Source organism: Drosophila navojoa, chromosome 5 (genome assembly GCF_054131105.1).
Source record: "Drosophila navojoa isolate 15081-1374.11 chromosome 5, UAZ_NAV_1.0, whole genome shotgun sequence".
Lineage (NCBI taxonomy): Eukaryota > Metazoa > Arthropoda > Insecta > Diptera > Drosophilidae > Drosophila > Drosophila navojoa.
The window spans coordinates 21,370,730-21,387,905 of record NC_142893.1 but is presented as its reverse complement, the minus strand read 5'-3'; positions in this window follow the sequence as shown (position 1 = coordinate 21,387,905).

Below are 17,176 nucleotides of genomic sequence, written 5' to 3'. Positions count from 1 at the left end.
CTGACTTTGTGGGCCACGTTTTTATGCTCTGCTTCGCTTAGCAAATGCCTTTTCGCCTCTTCTTCTTCAGCTACTGCTATGCCCTGTAGCCGAGGCAGCGATGGGTATATTTTTACTTAGAGTCCTAGGATCTATAGAATCTGATGGAAACGTTTCTTGACAGTTTGCTTTATGCAGAGCTATTAAATCATTTGGAGTCCATTATTCTGTATTTTCTTGAATAAATAATCAATCATTATAAATAAAAATATTTTAATTAAACTTAAATTTCTAATATTTAATAAATATTTAAAAATAAATAATAATAATAATTTTAAGACATATGTATATTTAACTTAGTTACAATAATAATAATAATATGTTTAATTTAAGTTTATTTTTTTATTTATTAATTATATAAAAATCAAATATAATGAAAATAAAAATAATAATAATATTAATCATGTCTGTAATTTATGTTCACTTGTTTAGACTCTCGTTTCATCTTCCTAAGGTATCCTTTAGTCAACCATACTCTCTTCCTCTCTTTCTCTCTCTCTCCCTCTCACACACACACTATAGCTTACATTTTTTCTAAATTTTTTTGCTCTTACAAATTTAGTTAGTGGCTATTTAATGTCATTCTTAGTTACTTCAGCTCTGCTAATTTTTCCATCGATGTGTGTGTGTGTGTGTGTGTCTGTGTTTTTGTAGCAGAAAAAAAGAGAATATATATGTATATACATATACAGCGAACGCTTACTTAATTTGGCCAAATGCATGCAGCGCGTTGTAATGCAAGTTATTTGCTGTCCGTTGTGCATGTAAATGTTGCGCCCAGCACGCCCACCTGTCATATATGCATAAGCACATGCATGAGTGTGTAAGAATGTGTGTATGTGTGTGTGTGTGCATGTGTGTGTACTTATGTTTTTTGGCTGTCGACTTATGCCACTTAAAATTACATTAAAAAACTTCTGTCGTCTGCCAAGCCGCACACAATAGACACATTCAACGCCCTACACCTAACGCCCCTTCGCCCACTCATCTAACATTCCAGCACACGATACCTCTGTGCCCCTCTCTCACTCTCTCTCTCTCACTCTCTCCCTTGCCTTTGCCCCGCTTATGGCTAGTGCAAACTTTGCCAAGCTTTTGGGAGTTTACGTTTCTGCCTTCGCTGCTGCTGCGGCTGTTGCTTCACAATATACACTTACAGCGCGGCTACTCAAGTTGCGTGAGTAAACATGTAACGTTTGGGAAGATAGTTGACTCATGCTTGCACTATATCGTATCTCTTGTATTTAGAAATGGAGTTAATATTCTCTTGGCATGGATTTTGAAGATGCTCAGTAAGGTGGAAGACTCGTTGATGATTAGATATATATTAAATTTATTTGATATTTAATTAATTGTGTGTGAAAAAGATGTAATTACATCATATATATTTTATATATCCTTCTCCTACATGCTATCTATCTGTTTACTCTGGTCGTTAAGTATAAATAACTATGTATTTATATTAAGCTTAATGACTTCGTTCTTTATCTTTAATCTTTTATTTTCTAAACAAAAACCATAAAATATCTTTCAAATTATCCCATGATCTAAGTTGTAAGTAGAAAAGATTCAATAATTAATCAGATTATATTCACTGTAGTGAATTTAATTACTAAAATCTATTTCTCCAATAACGAGTAAAACAGATTTTCGTTTTATATTTAATGTCTAATGAAAATTAAGTACTCTAGTAATTTATATATTTATATTAACACAAAGAATATTTTGTTTATGTTATTAGGGCATCAAATCTTCGTTCAATCTCGCCAGTTCTCTCATAGTAATTTTTTTTGTGCGGCGTTGCAAATATGAAACTTTTCTTACTTAATTATTATACCCTGAACCCATTGAAAATGGGAAATCAGGGTATAATGGTTTTGTTAAAATGTATGTAACAGGCAGACGGAGGCGTGGCAGACCCCACAAAGTATATATATTCTTGATCAGGGCGACGAGCTGAGTCGATTTAGCCCTGTCCGTCTGTCTGTCCGTCCGTCCGTCCGTCCGTCCGTCCGTCCGTCCGTCCGTCCGTCCGTCTGTCCGTATGTTTGAACGCGTCGATTTCAGAAGATACAAGAGCTAGAGACTTCAACTTTTTTTAAAATGTCCGTATATATCACGCGGATATCGAGTTTATCACTAAAAAACGATAACTCATTCCGATACTTTTTTATCGATAAAAAACCTTATCGAAGATCAGTTTAAAAATTATATCTCCTACATCTTTCAAGCTAGAGTCTCCAAATTTAAAATGTATATTAAGACGCATGTCATACAATTTCGGTTTTTGTTAAAATTTACCCCCCACCCCCAAATCCACCCCCTCGCCCTAATCTTTGTAAAAGTCGTATATCAAATACTAGAGACTTGTGCTTCGGTATACACATACATTTAAACAATATGAAGACGTTCTGAAAGTTTCATTACGATCGTACGTCTAGAAATTAAATTATTCAACAAATAAGTTCTCCTAATATTGCCAACATTGCAGCGCAAACCAAGCGCAATCGCCTGTATATGTGAGTGTGTGTATATGCGTGTGTTTGTTTGTATGCGTGTGTGTGCGTGTGTTTGTTTGTATGCGTGTGTGTGTGTGTGTGCGTGTGTGTTTGAAATATCAGTTTGAAATATCAGTTGCTTGTAGGGTTCAGGGGATCTCGTAGTCGAGCAGTCTCGACTAGAGCTTTCTTACTTGTTTTGTTTGTTGTTCTTGTTAATGTTGCTGCTGCCGCTGCGAGTTGCTGCTAGTTGCTGCTGCTGCTGCTGCTGTTGCTATATTGTTATTAATTAATTGAGTTACACTTGCACTGCAATTGGTGTTGCTATTGTTGTTGTTGTTGTTGTTGTTGCTGTTTGCTGTTGCCTGTTGTTTGTTTAGTGGTGCGAATATTTTATGAATTTTTAAATTTCATTAACGTGGCATGTGCCGACAATGTTGTCGTCGTAGTTGTTGCTGCTGTTGCTGTTGCTGTTGCTGTTGTCACATGTCGACGACCCCCTGCAATCAAGTGTGTGCAGCTATTAGGCACACACACAAGAGACACACACACACACACAGACATGCATGGCAACAGGAAGTCCATAAAAAATTCTAAGCTCTAGAGTTGACACACAGTTGTTTTTTAAAAATATTTATGAGGTTTAATCTGTTTCAGCGGAATAAATAAAAAGTTTTCAAAAAATATATAAAATAAGAGCAAATTTTTAATAAAATATATTTTGTTTGGATGTGTGAATTTGAAGGCTGATGAGTTGGCAATTCCGAATAAATATATTAATATATAAATAATATGAATAAGACAATGTATATGTATATACCTATGATATACACATTTTGGCATGAATTGTACCCAATCTAATCTGTTTACAAGCTTAACAAATCGTAAATTATACATATAACATAAATTAACAATAAATTAAATATAATATAGGTTATATATGAAATATATATATATATAACCTATATTATATTTAATTTTAATATAAAATAATAGAAATAGAAATAATAATAAAAATGAAATCGTAATCTTAAGAATTTTCTTCGTCAATTTTATAGTAATTTTCTACATTCTTTATTTTTAGAGCAACTTCAAAAGTTTGCAAATCATATGCTTAAATGCAGTTCTCTCGCACAATCTGCTCATAAATAAGCTATAAGTCCCTTGATCCCTTGATCAAGCATCAAGACTTCCCGCTGCATCTGCGTATACCTTTTTTATGCCCTGAGCTCTTATCTGGGAGCGCAGCTTCTCACACAATTCAGGCTGAATGCAAGTGGAATCCGAGCTGGCAGTTGTCGCCCCAGACAGAGTCAGCAGCAGCAGCAGTTGAAGCAAAGCTTAAATATTATTCATACGCCGCGTTTGCCCTGGCTCTGCTGCAAGCTGCTGCAGTTGCAACTGCAACGTTGCAATGTTGTTGCTGGTCGCACAGCTTTCATTTCGCTGCGCATAACTATGTCAAATTAGTGTCTGACTTGTGCGGCGGATGCACTCGCTCCACGGATGGCCCCATTGGTGGTGCAACTGCGGCTGCTGCTGCTGCTGCGGCTTTCCCAGTTGTGCATTTAGGCAGCTTTCCCGGCAGCGCAACTCCTTGGGAAATTGTATTCAAATGCGAAACATATTTTTCTGCTTGCTTTTCTTCAGCAGTTTTTTAATTGAATTAGAAAATGGCAATGGGTCAGCAGCACGTTTGTAATGCATAATTTATTTGTTTTGGATTGTTTCTCGTCTTCTTGACTTTCCACGAGTTCAAGTTTTCCTTCTCTGCTTTTCCAGCTGAAACTGATTTCAGCTGCTTCCCAAAATTTTCCAGGCCAAAATTTTCATAATCTTTTGGTAAAAACCAGGAGCACAACGAGAGAGAGGGAGAAAGAGAGAGCATTGTGTGTGCTTAAATTATGAATATATTGTAGTATCTCCCCGTTCATTGCATGGCCTTTAATGAATGAGGCCTGTACAGTGAAAACCTGCTATCCAATAACACAAATTCGATTCTGCTTTATTGTGTATATACATATATGGTAATAGTCGTAGAGCTAACCAGCAAATGTATATTAAATGTGCTCCTTGCTGTTGTTGTTGTTTGCCTGGCTTTAGCGTACGAGCAGAAGAAGAAGAAGAAGTAGAAGATGCATTGCGTGTGACAGGAGCAACTCCTCGGCAAGTCCCTGGCAGCTGTCAAGCACACATGCCTTACATTACAATTACACTGGCTAACACACGAGCTGAAGTTCAAAGTTGAGAGAGTCAAACTAGAAAACTCGAAGCGAGCTGCTGCTGTTGCGTGTGTGTGTATGTGTGTCGCCGCAAGAGACTCAGCTCGATTCTCTGCTTAAGGAATGTGGGGAATGGCAGCAACAATGTTTAGTGATCGATATATGAATGTCTGTGTGCCGTATTTGGCGAGTCTAGTTCCACAAAGAAACCAAAGTTCGACTCCATTTTCATACGGATATCATGGCAATACGATTATCTGTTGACTATTTAACATAAACCTGATTTACATGTTGGACCTTAGGACTTCAGCTCAGAATATAGGTTCAGGTTCTACTAAAGAGCAACCTGAACAATGCTAGGTTGATTTGGCTATAGTTGTTGCATTAATACTATACATTTGAGGTAAAGTGCACTCTAAATAGGAAATATCGATTGATTTATGCAATGATGTGCTCAATCTATCGTCTGTCTGTGGAGGCCTCAGTTGCCAGCTCTCAATGCTTAAGTTAGCCACAATTTTAGATTAACTCTAATCTCTAATAGGTAACTAAATATTTGAATACCTGTTTGCCAAATGAAGCCTTTTAAAAACATGAAATGTGTTACAAAACTAAAGATCGATCGATAAATATATCGTATGTATATACTGATGAAAGCCAATGTTGTATTGGTTCCTTCGAATTAATTAATCTCATTTTGTATGTTACGTTCAACGTATCCAGCTCGATTAGGTTAAAAGATTAGCAGAAAGCTGAGCGAATAATGCTGAAAGAACTACAAATTGCAGACTTCTGGGTCTGCAGTTGATAGTCATTTGAGCAATAGGCATGTTTCTTTTTTTTCTCTCTGAACCTAAACGATATATATCACAATTTTCTACATATTCCATCTACATTTATCTACGCCGACTCAGACTTTTTGAAAAACAATAAATGTGTTAATAAGAACTATATAATTGGATTCATTTGTAGGAGGATTTTACATCAATAATTTTACCTATCCATTATTTGCAAATGACTTGATTTATATCTTAGGACTATCCTCTTTAGCTTTAGCTCTTTAGCTCTTTATCTCCTCGGTTCTTAGTTCTCTAACAAGCAAAGACCATCGGCATTGACTTAACTAATGCTGATCAGGGCTAAGTATAAATCTATTCTTCAGCGAGTTCTACCTATTACATATGATTGAACATAATAAATATGTCCAATACACAATAAAAGTATATATAAATAATATATATTAAACAAGTTCAATTTTGAGCTTAAATTTTAATATTAATTTAAATCTTTGCAACTTTTTCATGATTTATTAAAGTGAAATTTCACACAGCTGCATGTCCTTTTTATGCAAATTTCTTGTGTAGCTTAGTGTTATTTGATATTGAGCTGCATTGTTGTTATTGTTGTTGTCGCTATTGTTGTTGTTGTTGTTGTTTGTATCAGGCTCATTTGATATGCGGGCTCAGCAATGCGCCCACACGTTGCCGTTGAAACAATGCAAGGCATTTTTTATAATTCTCTCTATATATATGACATATACATATATATAGTATATATGTATATATTCTTATAACTATGCATATTGAGCGAGTGAGTAACGAGCCGGCTGGCCTGCCATCGACCGTTCAAGTGCATCTTAAAGATACTTTAGCCATATTGTTCAGTGTCGCGCGTTTAGCCGCAAGTTGAGTGCCAAGTGGTGGAGTGGAGCACTGCAGAGTGCCACGAAAGTGGTTGCCTATTGTGTGTATTAGTATGTGTGCGTGTGTGTGTGAGCTTCGATTCCATGCCCAATTGTACAATCTGTGTGCAGAGGGGATCTTTAATGTGCATTTACGCTTGTGCCATATTTTCTCAGATGCTGCCACAAAATGAGGTTAATTACGCGTTTATGCTTCGCTCGGCCGCAAATATTTATTGGTTGCCTTTGATTTATGAGTCCCACACTCTCACGCCCCCTTCTCATTCTCCTCCTACTCTCTAACTCTCCTGCTCCGCTTGAAGCCTTCTGGGCTACCTGCTGCGCCCAAGGAGGCGCGGAACATCTGTGGCACAGAGCTTAGTCTGAAGCTGCAACAGAGCCCCAAGTCAATGAGAAGCTGTGAGAAGCCAAAGACTGTATTAGTTTGACAAATAAACAAAATTAGCTGGCCAATGTTGAGCAATTTGTGTGTCACTTATACATATGTATTTGACTAGACTTGGATCGTAAATGTTTCAATAATGTTCAAGGTCGTTAACATTTGACGATGAGTGTGCAAAGTGGATATGGAGAGCACATGATAAACTTTTGTTAATATTAATAAAGAACTTCAAACAGATATTTTTACATATATTATATATTTTTAAAGAAAATAAATTTCTATAGAAATAAAATCATATTTTATTATCTTCTTCTACTTAAGTTGCAATTAACATGTCTTTATGTATATTTTATTAATAAATTATCAATTATTTATGATATTTATTAATATTGTCATATTTTATATTTTTACACACCAAAAAAATAGAAATTATATAAATTTTTTTTTTTTTTTTTTTTAAATTAATATTTAATATATATACTCAGTTGATATATTTATTAAATATTTTTTACTTTCAATATAATAATTTTTTAATATATTTTAGAGATAAAATTTAAATGAATATAAAGATTTATATATGGTTGTTTTCATATACTTTATATATTTTAAATATAAATATAAAAATGAATTCGGAATTTAAAATGTGTGTTTTAACGCTCTTGAATATTTTTCAACTAAACTAAATAAATAACTCTTTTTTCAGCAGCCACGGCCTGTTCTCTCCCTGTTTCTCATTCTCTCTCTGTTTAACACAATTGATCATAAATTTTAACAAATTAAAGCATTTCCAACTAGCTTCGGGCAGTTTAAAACAAACTTATATTTACACACGTCTGCTCTGCTCAATTTGTAACTTCCTGAACGGGCATTTGCATGTCCAAATACAGTTTGGCCCTTTGAAATACTTTATATGTATATAATAATACACTTCCTATAATTTAAATATTTTTATAATTGACGCTGAAATATTTAAGAAAGCACAAAAAAGTCGCACCAGAAAATCACAAAAACGAATCTGCGCAGAAATATATTCGTAAAGCCAAAAGGAGACAGAGAGAGAGCGAGAGAGAGAGAGAGAGAGAGAGAGGGAGAGAAGAAGTTAATAGCGCGCATAACCCATAATCATGGCTAAGCGCAAAAAGTCAAGCAGACAATTCTAATTGTCAGAGAGGCTCAGTCCGAGCCATTTCATTTCATTTTCGGCTTATTTCGCTGCCTTTTCCTTTCACAGATATACGTATATACATATATAAACACCTATTTATTTTGATTTTTTTCTCTCTGGTTTGGCAATTTTTCAGCATTTTGCTAATACCCCACTTTGAGTTGGGATCGCCGATCGCCGATCGCAGATCGCAGATCGAAGTTGTTTGATCGGAACCCTTCATTAAACACACGCAGACTGACGACTCATGTTTATAAATTGGTCTATAATTTATATTTTTACAGCTTACAACTGCGACGCGCTCGGCTTGTATTTATTTCTATATTATTGTTATTTTTTCAGCTAAAGCGTACGAAAACATTTTATTTTTTCAGACCTCAGCTGAGGCCTTCCAGAAATAAAAATATATTTCTATTTTTGCAGGCCCTCTTCTGCGAGCTAATTGCCAAAAATGAGTGAAAATTACTTGCAGAATGAAGCGGAAAATAAATATTTTCTTCTCGTTGTCTTGTTGTTTCAGTAAACAGTTTAAGACAGAACAGACAGTGCTGAGGCTAAGGCCCCTTGCCTAAGCCGGGGCTCGTCTAGCTGCGGTTGCTTTTGCAGGTAGCTGGCATCCGCTCTCGCTCTCTCGCTCACTCGCTCACTTGGTCACTGCTCTCTTGTCGTGCGGAGGGGAAATGCACCAATACAACAGCACAGCTGCGCTCTCACTAATACTTTGACATTTGATCTTGCGCTCTCTCGCTCTCTGGCGCACCGTTCCCTCTTGCTCGCTCGCTCTATCTAAGGGCCGACGCATTTTGTGTTTCACTCGCACGATTTTCGCTGGCCGCACGTTCTTTGCTTGTGTTGGTATCGCTCTCACGCACACACTAACAACGCTGCCTCTCTCGCTCTCTCTCGGTCTTCCTCTTACGCTCTCGCTGTCTGCTCTCTGCTCTCGCTCTGGCTCTGCCATTGACACGCTCAGCAGGCAGGTTTGCTGCTAGGCAATTATGTATCTTGTATCTTTCGGCTCGCTTGCGCTGTGTATCTGTATCTCGACTAGCTCTAGCTGTAGTTGTATCTCTAGCTGTATCTGTGTCTTTAGCTGCTGCCTCAAATGTCTCACAGTTTGCCATAACACTTGCAATTCTTTCAGAAGTATATCTGTATGAATCGCATATATTGTTTTGGTCGCTGCGCCTGCGCATTCATTGCATATACGAGACCAAAATCTACTTTAATCCACAAAAATCATATTGGAAAAAAATTTCTTGCCACTTGGCTGCGTTTTGTGGTGTGAATTTCTTATGCTTAAAAGTCCCGCAAGTGATTTGGACAGTATTTTTTATATACATACAAGAAAAAAACACTAAATACCAAACGGAAATTTGATCTTTGACTCGAACACCCGCCAACATTTCCCATTGCCTGCCCGGTCTGGTCGATAGCAAATTTTTAGTTGCCTTTGTCGCTTAGCCGTTTATTGGCTGTCGCTCGTTCTGCTTAACTTGTTTTGTTGTTGTTGTTGCTGCTGCTGCTGTTTTTGCCACACACACGAAATGCTCTCATTTGGCCAACTCTTTTGCCATTTTACAATGCAGTTGCCGTTGCCGTTGCCGTCGCCGTTGTTCGCTTGGCTTAAATGAAACTAAATGAGGCGGTAATCAAGTTGTGTTCCAAGCGTCGCCTCAGTCCGTTATAGCCGGCACCTCTTTGCGGTATTTTCGTTTCTCAGTTGCTCATTTCTTTAAGCTGTCTGGGTTTTGCTTTTTTTTTTTTTCGCTTTCGTCTGTGTTTTTTTTTTCATACCTCTCTGGTTGTTGTAAACCGCAAATTTCACACTTGCCTCATGAGGCGAGGAAGTCTGAAGGAAGTTTGCAAAAGCGTAAACGCCACAAAAAACCAACTCTTCGCCTGTTTTCTTCTTCTTCTTCTCCTCTGTTTGCCATGCAAGTTTTCAGCGCTGATTGATTTTTTAATATGTAGCAAATAGGTGTGAGGGGGGAAGGGGAGGCTGCGGGGCGGAACTGCTTGGCCACTTCATATGTGGGCTGCGAAGACAGCAAATTAACTCATGTAATGAAGTTGCCTGATTAGATTTTGTTTTTTCGCTGGACGTCACGAAGAACTGTATTTACAGGGTATGAAATGAAGTGGTTGCAATTTGGAGTCCTCTTTTTTTTGGTAAAGAACTGAAAGTCCTAAAGAGAGTTGTTCACAAGGTAAAGCTGGACAAATGAAATTTTAAGACTTTAAATGAGATATTATGGGAATAACAGGGATTTACAATAAATTGAAATTTTGAGAAGAAAGGGTAGATATGCATGCATATATATGTATATGAAAATATAAATTGCCAAGTAAAGTTTTATGGGTATTCGCTGTAGACACTTAATTGAATTGAATAAGTTCAGTAACATCATTATTAAAGATATTAATCTGATAATACTATTTTAAATTATTTTAAAGTATAAGTTCTATCTTTAGTTCTAGCTCTAGAAAATATATAATCAATATTATAATTCCGAGAATGCAATCTTTTAGATAACGTTACACATAACACGGTCTATTGCTTATAGTTCAGAGAATACAAAATATATAAACAGGTAAATCATCTAAACTTCAACTTAATTAAGGCCACTAATATATTCAAAATTCAATATTTGTTATTTTGAAATTTTATTAAATGTTATAGATTTTTAAACTACTTTACTATGTAAGCATATGCATTGCATATATTTTTATACACCCTATAATATTTGTATAATATAAAGTTTATTCTTCGCATTATCTTCACATTGCGCTATTTAGCTCGAGACTCGTATGTTAATTTACTAAATATGATTTAAGCTCAGCTTTATTCAGCTTTAAATTGTGCGGTTGAGGTCCTATCTAGATGAATTGATGGGCAGCATCTCTGCTACTGTTTTCGATTGCCCAGTAGATCAACTCACACCCACACACACCTACGAAAGCAAACACAGCATATGTGTGTGGGGCTTTCTCTCAAGCTCTTCGCTCACTTGACAAATTCATTTCAATATTTTCGTTACACTTGAGAGCAGCATCCAGCAGCAGCGGCATCAGCTACCATCCTGAGCACTTCACATGCATGGATATATATATGTATCTATATATATGTATATATACATATCGCTCTTTATATTGTATAATAAATATTATTGCTTGGAGTATTTGTATTATTATTTTTTTCGGTTTTTTGTTAACTGGCCAATGGAGCCACTGTAGCCACTCGAAACCCACTACAAATTCAGCGGACCAGGCCATGACTTAATTAAGAGTCGCACGTTTATTGTGCTTACCTGCGTAGTTTTTTTTCACAATTCTTTTTTGGTTTTTACAACATTTTTTTAAGCTTTTGTTTATGTTGAACTTACACTTTTTATTATTATTATTGTTGTTGCTGTTGCTGTGGGCTTTGTTTTGTGTTTTTGTTTTTGTTGAAACGTCATCATAAATTGCAATTAATTTCAACAGTTGCCGGACGCAGCATATAATAATCATTTTTTATCTTTTTTTTAAACCATTTTGTTGGCCTTTTTCTCAATTTTTTTCCAATTTTTTTTTTTTTTTTTCTGTTGCCTGTAGGTGTTTCATTAAAGTTAGCCTTGATTTTTCGCAGAGATCGTCTCTTGTCTTGTCTCTCTCGTATATATTAAATTATTTTCACACCTCAAAACGCCGAGCCACTTAAAATTATGCCAATCACGAGCTGGTTGGCCATTGTTTACGTTTTCAAGTGTACTTCATAGGCGAAGGCAACTGTAGTATGCATATTGTTGCCCCATCACGGCCCCATAATGATATATACAGATAGGTGGATTGATTGATAGCGAGTAACTATAAATAGAAACGTCCTCTGAATCGATCGAAATTTACATGCGGCTGCGGCTCGCTTTGTTTTACTGCCTAATTTGTGAAGCCTTTCGGCAGATACGAGCTGCATGTTAGTTTCAATTTTTTCTTTCTTTGTAGATCAGAAGAGCCGAAATTCGTCTCTGGTAAGCTGTCGCCTCTTTATCAATCGATGGTGGAGCTGGACATGGATGGGGGGATGGGGGAGGGCCATTGGAAAGCCATAAAAATGAGAAAAAGGCGCGTAGTGCTTAATTTTAGCCTTTTACGATGCCCAAACCAAATGTCAATTGATATGAAATTTTAGTTTTACAGCTGCAGCAATGGCAGCAGCAGCAGCAGCAGCGGCAGCGGCAGCAGCAGCGGCAGCAGCGGCAGCAGCGGCAGCAGCGGCTCGCGTGTGAGTCGAGTCGCAGCTGAGGCCAAATGCAATTGGCTATTGTCATAAAAAACACTTTGTGAAAGAGTTTTGTGCGGTTTGCTCAGTAATAGCTATCGTTGTTGTTGTTGTTGCTGTTGTTGTTGTTGGACCTTTTTTATGCATCGTCGAGCAGAAAGTGTAGCAGTTATCTGTTACACGAACCGGCGTCTGACTGCTCGAGGATACGCAGGAGACAAGCGCGCAGCACTGAGAGAAAATTATGGGTTTGAATTGAGAAGCGGCTGAGCCAAAATTGTGCGTGCTTAGGCAGTCGTTTATATCCGAGAAATGGGGAAGACAAAAGGGTTTGGCTTCATTGCTTAATTGCAGTAATTGAGCTGGGGAGAGCTGCTTAACGTTTGAAAATAGTTTCCAGAGTTTGGAACGGGAAAAAGGAATACGGAGTAGACTATATTTACTGTTTAAATAGTTATATGAAAAAGTTGAATGGAGAATTAAATTAGCAATGATTAGAATTAATTAATCAAATTTCGTAAATTTTTGTTTGTAATTGAAGGATATTTAAAACACAATCGTGGTTCACAAAAAATATTTTACAGCTAAAATTCATTAAAATTAAACAAAATTGTTCATGAATTTTTTTTTTATTATTATTTTTTGTATCAAAATGTATATTTTGTTTTATACTATTTTTACACTTTTATTTATGTATGCAATTTTTTATTTCCATTTTATTTTTATTAAAATTAATAAATACATAAAAGACCTTTTGAGTAATTTATTTAATTAATTAATTTAATTACTAATTTCATTTAAAATCTATAACTATGATACAAAAAAATTTAATGGAATACAATAAAATAAAAAAAATTCCCACAATTTATATATAATATAAATATGTAATTAAAAATTTAATAATGTAAAATTATTTAATTAAAATGTATTAAATTAATATTAGTGATTATAAAGCATTACAAAAATATGTATTTAAAAGATAAGTTTACTTTTGTTTTCTTAAATAAAATAAAATAACATTTTTAACAAATAACAATTTACTACAGAAAACACAAAATAAAAGTTAAAAGAATTATATGTTCAGATATTACTTTGTTGTATAAAACACTATTAGTTTTAAAAAGTTTATTTAAATTTGTAAAATTGATTGATAGCAACATATGCAACTAAGGCAACCCCATAGCAATTAGTACAAATAATAGAGTAGAGATACCCTCTCAAGCGCTCTGCTCATTAGCTACGAAAATTCCATGCAAGAAGGCAACGAAAAACTTCCCAAGAAGCACTTTGAGCATAATTTGCATATCTGAATTAGAGTTGAGCTCGCGCGCTATCTATGCCCAAGTTTCTCGAGCAGTGTACGTGGCCATTACAATAACCACAACATAAAAATAAAAAATATATAAAAAACAAGAAGAAGAGAAAAACACCGAATAGAATAAAGGATATGCTTTGACTGGTGGCTACTGGGCTGCTGCCTTTAAAACTTTGTTCTATTCCACGCCCCGTTTTTATTATCGCCGTCTAAGTCGCCGCTCGACTTAAGGGACGGCACATAAAAACGCCAAGAAACCGAGAGCAACAACAACAATCAAGAGCAGCAGCTAGAGGAATTGTTAGGCTAGGCCATTAGACGGGAGTGCAGTCGCCTATCTTGGCATGCCAAGGATAACAGCAGAGAGAAGTAGAGAGAGAGAGAGAGGGAGAGAGAGAGTGAGTTGAGAGTCGGGAGCTAGGTGCTACCACTAAAAGTTGACCCAAATTTTATCATCAATGTGACAGAAAGTAGCGATTAGATGATGCCTTTTATGTGCAGGCTGCTGGGAAAACGTTGCCCGAACCTCTTCCTCATTTTTATTCATTTTCTTTTCTTTTTTTGTGCAACCGACAAAAGGTGCCACTGTTTGGTATTAGTAGTATATGCTTTTGCTGAATGGGTTCTGTATGAGCGTAATGCGTCGCCTGATATCTTAATTTGCCGCATCTATCGTAGTGCAACCACTTGAGTGTGTCTCTCTCTATGAGTGTGTGTGTGTGTCCGAGACGCCACTCAAGTTGTTGCAGCTGCACTTGTTTGAATTTCCATGGGGCACAATATACACACGTATCCGGCCTGTCGCTCTCGTGGCGGTCGGCATCAGGCGCCGTCAGGGCAAATACGCGCATCCTGCACTTGAGAGTTGTATACCCTGTAGTAAGTAGTAATAGCAGTGGGTAGTCTGATGAAGACGAAGTACGTGTCTCAAAACGAAAATACGAAATTTAGTTGTTTATATAAATATATTATGTATAATAAATAATATATATATTTTATACATATTTCAAATCAACAAGAGACAAAGAGAGGGAGCTTCAAGTATTGATATTAATATTAATACATTTTAAATCAAACGCTTAGTGCTCAGTCTCACTACAAATACGTATAAATAATACATATCTAACTGAAAAAAAAAAATAATAATATTGCAAAGTTTTGCTGCTTCCTTAACGTAAACTCTCCCATTTACAGGGTATTTAAGCGTCACTCTTGTAGATTGTGTCTGCTGCTCTTTTGGGTAAATGATGCAGAAAATCGCAGCCTAGACAGCAGCTGAGGCGTTTGATTTTTGTTGGTGTTTGTTGTGCCATGTAGGTCGCTTCAACTATGCATGAAATGTCCAGGAGCCTATCGGAAGTTGATAGCATTCGGGTCTTCGGTACCTTTGGGTAATTCTAGACATTGCTTCCTTTGATCTCAGCCTGACTATGTGTGCGTGCGTGTGTGTGTCCCCTGATAAAATGTTGATAAACCAATTTTTAAAATGCAAATCTCAGCTGTCCACGACAAAGGAAAAAGCCGTCAAATTGTAAGCTGAAGGCGCAGCCAATGGAAACATTTGCTTATGAATATTTATGGCGCCTAAAAGGTTCGCCTGGGATAGGTTTGCAAATATAATTTTCCATAAGTACAAAATATGAAAATGAAAATGTAAGTAAATATTAAATAGTCCCAATTCATGAAATTGTGGCAAGTGGCTGGAGTTTATATCAATAATGCCGTTAGAGGCGAACACTCAGTCGTTGGCTTGTAGTTATTTATTAAAGCCAAGTTAACAAGCCGTCGCCATATTTTAATCTTTCAACAAGTTTGCCCTGCCTTAGATTTGTGGCTCTTGTTGTTATTGTTGTTGTTGTTGTTGTTTTGCCAGTGTCCAAGATTTTCCCGTGCCCTGAACGCATTTGACACGCAACTTGAACCTGGAGCCTCGCCTCGCCCCGCCCCGCTCCGTCTCGTGCACTTTGTGGGCCAACTGAAAATCAACTGCTAACATGGCATAACTTATGGCCAAAGCATGTAAATTTCATTTCTAGGGGCTGCCCCGTTATGGTTGGACTCCGTCGAGCGTTCGCCGGAGTGCGGGTCGTCCATTGAAGTTGAAGGCAAAAGTTATTGGCACTTTGTCAAAGAAGGCACATACGTTCACAGCGGCCCAAGTGCGGTTTACACGCGCAGTCTAAATATATCACCTAATGGGCTCCAAGTGCACTCAGTTGAGCTCTTTTGTAGGCAATAAACTGATTTATCAAATGGATCAATTTGTGCAGTTGATGCGGTACAAATATAATAAATAGATAAACTAGCAAAGAAAACGCGAAGAGAGCGTGGGGAATTTAATTTGTGGAAAATAAGATTTCATATATGTTGAAACTACTAATAATTAAGACATTTTTAATAATAGCTTCCCTGTCTCCATTTTATTATTTGTTTCTATTACTACTTACTATTATCTGCTAATTAATTTTGTATAAAACAACTCAATAAATACAAATAAAATAAATTATGTTGATTAAAATAATGTCAATAAAAAAAAAAAAATTAATAAATGAAAATGTTTGTATTGTATTGTTTTGTACTTTTTTCTTTCAAATATATATAATTTTACTTTTTTATATTTCAATTTTTTTAATATAAATTTTAATTTTATTTTTTTTTTTTAAATTTTTTGTTTTGTTTTAATTTGTTTTTGTGCCTATATTAAACAATAAAGTTTTATTATTATTATACATCTATTGAAACTGGGATATCAGGGTAAATTATTTGTAACTTGGCCTTTTTAATATTTTAGTGTTTAAAAAATCGAATTTAAATATTATTTATCATAAATAGAATTTTCATTTTCATTATTCAAAATAAGCCTAAATTGTGTGCTGAATGAATAAACGAAATGTTCTGCTCTGTTCTGATTAAACTTAAATTCATAATAAAATATCCAAATATTGTTCACATTTTTGCTTTCTCATTGTTCATGGCATAAACCAAAAGGACTTCTTAATTCCTGAACAATTTGCGTGTATGCAGTGCATATTGTGAACGCAGCTGCGCATTTCAGCTCGTATACCCCACTTACTTTCCTAAGCATGTATGGATTGAAGCCAGTAGTTCGCCTGTATATCTGGCCATGTGTACACACTTTGAGCCAGAACGATAATTGGCCGGGCTAATTTACCTATTTAACCAGATTTGCAGGCGCGCAGGCGGCGCCCAAACATGCAAATCGGTCCCAAACAAGATTTGCAGTTGGCCAAAATACTTGAAGGTAGTTTTCGTGGAAAACACTTGCCCGAAAAGTTTCCCAAAAGTAAAAAAAAAAATGAGAACAATATGAGTTAAGATTGAAATAGTTTGGTTCTTTGTGAAGTGCAGTTGGGCACGAAACCTAATTAATTGGGATGTGTTTGCGCAGCAGTTGCGCAAGCTTCAAAAATACCTAATCTAGCAAAGCTTGTCAATATTTGTGGGTGTCTACACGGATTGTGCAACGGCAGTAACAGCAGCAGCAGCAGCAGCAGTTGTAGATATAACTATTTAATTGTCAAAAGCGAGACTGAGAGCAAGAGGAGGAGGCAGCGGTAGATGTTATCTAATC